This window comes from Sinocyclocheilus rhinocerous, unplaced genomic scaffold, assembly GCF_001515625.1.
Source record: "Sinocyclocheilus rhinocerous isolate Xijiao unplaced genomic scaffold, SAMN03320098_v1.1 scaffold3169, whole genome shotgun sequence".
Classification (NCBI taxonomy): domain Eukaryota; kingdom Metazoa; phylum Chordata; class Actinopteri; order Cypriniformes; family Cyprinidae; genus Sinocyclocheilus; species Sinocyclocheilus rhinocerous.
The window spans coordinates 47,315-51,399 of NW_015659920.1; positions in this window are offsets into that span (position 1 = coordinate 47,315).

Genomic DNA, 4,085 nt, shown 5'->3' on the forward strand with positions numbered 1-4,085 from the left:
AAAATATACAAAAACATATTTTAATTTTCAATACATTTTTAAACCCCAAATGTATTTTAAGATTATAAATGTAACTTCTTGCTGCTTTAAGTACATTTGAAACATATTTTGGCATTTGAAAGTTCATCCAAAATATATTTCCAAATTAAATATAATAATAATTATTATAAATAAAACAACAACAACAACAACAACAACAACAACAATAATAATAATAATAATAATAATAATAATAATTATTATTATTATTATTATTTAGCCTATATTTGAAATAAGGTTTGTCCAGAAAAAAAACATAATAATAATAATAATAATAATAATAATATTATACAGTATATATTGTATTTTATATTTTGGTTGAACTTTTAAATACATTTGTGGAAAATTAAATAATGTATTAAAAATAAGATATATAATAAATAATATAAATTATGAAGCACAGTGTCATTAGCTTAACAACATGACAGTTCCACTGAAATCAATTGTGATCTAGTCGCTTAAGTACCATTTCAGTCAGGATGCTGCCTTAGAAGACTGTTGCCATATAGGCAGTAGACAGCTGAATAGGAACACAGCCGCTCTCTCTATCAGCCTGTTCAGCTGTGTGTGAGAGAAAGAGCAGGCTAAAGTGGAGAAATAGCTCGAGGTGTGATCTTATCTGATGTTAACTGAAGAATGACACCATAATGGAACAGCAAGGGTGTAATTATTCTCTTCTCTTCTTCTCTCCTCGCTCCCTCCTTCTCTCCACCCCTTCATGCGCTGCCCTCTCTGACAAATGAAGATTAATGGCAGAGATAAGCGCTGGTTCCTGCCTGTCTCTGCCGCATCCAGTCGCAGGCCCGGTGTGTGAATGGGAATCCCCGTTTCAGATCACTTCTCACTCTCATGGTGTAAATCTTGCTCAGGATGTTGGATTATAAATGTCAATGTGTGTGTATGGTGGCCAAAACATTCATATGGATTTGGCATCAGCATGTTCTTGCCATCATATTTTATGTTCAGAGGAACAGAGTGGTGGTCTGAGCCCCTTAGATAAGGTTTGAATATAAGTTAAGCCTAAACATTGGGGATTTATTTCATTTTTTACATTTTTTTTTTCATTTTAATTATTTTAATTTGAATTATTTGAATTAATTTTTTTTTATATATTAAACAGCGTTTTCAATGTTTCAGCGATTTTGCACATATTTTTTTTTACCGGTAAATAGTCTCTCATGAACAGAAGTCATAAAAATATAAAAATTTTTTTTAAAAAGATAGATAGATAGATAGATAGATGAATGAAAGACTTGACATTATAGATATACATATTGCAAATAAAAACATTTTTTTAAAAATAAATAAACATCTGTGCTAGGTGGACTGGTTTGCATGACCTTAATTGCAAAAACCTCCTTGAAATATTTTTAAAATGGTAAAACAATAGATCTATAGTTGAAAATGAAGACTAAATTATTAGTGAAATTATTGTGTGACTTTGTGTTTGTGCAGCTTTACGTTTAAAGTTAATGTGATTCTCTACAGATTACTCTGCTAAGACACCCATACGAATTTGAAGAGAACTGACTTCATGCATCCACTAAAAATCACCAACACTGCATGAGCAAAAATTAAGTTAGTGCAGAGAAAAGATCCTTCAGCATTCGAGTGCACTTAAATTTGATCTTTTTAAAATTATTGCAATAATATTTAGACATGTTGAGTGTTGAAATACTCTTTGGGGCCACTTTATGTGTGAGTTTGAGGTGTTCTATAGTTTTATGTAGTTGGTTTGGGTTATGGGTTAGGGGTTAGTGTGTGTGTGTGTGTGTGTGTGTTTGTGTGTATATGCCCTGCAGGCACAGGGGGGGGTGTGTGTGTGTCACCTCTCTGATACAGGTTTAGGGGGGAATTGTGTTTCAGCACTACAGAGGGTCTTTCCTTAATCCATTCACACCCTCCGAGTGACCCGAACTCAGGAGTCTGTCCGCTATCAGAGACTCAGAGAGAGCCAGAGAAAGGTCTGGAAAAAAAAGGAGAAGAGATTATCCTCCATTCCTGATGTAATTCACTGTGTGTTTGCATACCAAATGCCTCTGAGAGATTCCCATTGAAGTCCATTTGAGAAACGTCACGCGTGAGCGTCCACATAATCCCCACAAAGAGGGTAAACTGACACCCCATTGTGATCGATATCATTTGCATTCTATTTCATTCAATTTACTTATTGAAAAGCCAAATACCAGACCAGAACTGAGCTTCTAATTTACTTGAATTTACTGATACAATAGCATTTATATATGCATAGAATAATAGTAATTTCAAAACCTATTATTTTCCCTTCATTTTTTTAATATTCCAGGTAATGAATTTAGGTTATAAAAAAGTTGTGGGAACATTGTTTTGAAATGTTTCTAAAATGTCCAGTTTTCTTGCTGTGATAAGAACATTATTTTTTAGTATTCTAACTTTATTTTCACCCAAAATGTAACGTAAAATATAACGTTTTTCATGTCATGTTGAGAATGGTATTTAAAGGTTACAAAAATGTTTCTTAGAATGTACATCAAGTACAAATAACATCATATAGATGTTCTGAGAATATTGTATGGGAACGTATATAAAATATTAATGAGTTATCAGAACATTTCATAAACATTATTTTAAGAACATTTTGTCCTAACATTTATATAGCTTTTAAAATGCATTATGAATGTTGATGGACAACCCTGATGGACATTATTGAAGCTTTAACCCTCTGTTAAAGCTCACCTCAAAATAGGCATGCAAACGTCAGAAATGTGTTATAAAGACATTTCTGTTTTGAGGATTTGACCACTGAGAAAAATAGTAACCTACAAATGGTAACATCTAAATCAAAGTTTTATTCAAGTCAAAAATAATATTTAACATTACTGAATCTACCTAAATACGTTCATTTATTCCCAACAAATTTCATTTTTCTGGGTTAAATCAGGTAAAAAGGCTCTTTTAGGCAACAATTGCAGGTTAAAACTTTTTACAGTGCAGGAAAAGAACAGTGCATATTAATTTATTGGATTTCATCACAGTTTATATCTAAATATGTTATATATTAGGATACGTTATTTAGTATAACCTTGATACAACAATGTTAAATATGTTTTTGAGCCATTAAAATGGTCTTGGAGTCTCTCAGGAGTTTCAGGGTTATGAATAGAGCTGGTGTTTTGAGAGCTTCGTATTTAAAGCTGTAGTTCAGACCGTTTATGTCAAAAGGTTTAACGTGGACCAGGTGAGTACGTGTTGAATCAGGTTGAGTTCAGAGCGAGGTTGAGTTAGACTGTGGCGTCAGCTCAAATTTCTGATGATTTGGAGGAGGAGAGTTTAGGCAGAATTCCCTGAAATGCACTTCATATCAGACTAACAATAGCTGTACATGTATGTATGGTTTTATTACTGCATATGTTTACATTCCTTAATTTAGCAGAATTGATTATTTGTAGTGCAGTTATACCAAATTTCAATGGAATAACAGTACAACAAAAGAAAACGTGCAGACAAATGGCTATATATATATACACACACACACACACACACACACACACATAGTTTTTCTTTCTTTTTTTAAATATTAAAGGGTTAGTTCACCCAAAAATGAAAATTAGGCTGCGTTTTACTCACCCCCGAGGCATCCTAGGTGTATATGACTTTCTTCTTTCAGACGAATCCAGTCGGAGTTATATAAAAAATTGTCTTTGATCTTTCAAGCTGTTTAATGGCAGTCAGCGGGTGTTGCGTTGCTTCAGTCCAAAAGAACTTAAATAAAAATCGCCCATCCATTATATTTATATTTATTGTTTTCAGTTTAATTTTGGTTAACATTTTTGTGATTTAGTTGAGTTTTTGTCATTATTATTATTATTATTGTTGTTTATTTATTAAATGTCTAAATAGTTTTTATGAATTTTTATTTATTTTATTTTTTCAAAATTTAGATTTATACACCATCTCAAAGCTGAATATATAATCTTTCCATTGATGTATGGTTTGTTAGGATAGGACAATATTTGGCTGAGATACAACTATTTGAAAATCTGGAATCTGAGGGTGCAAAAAAAATC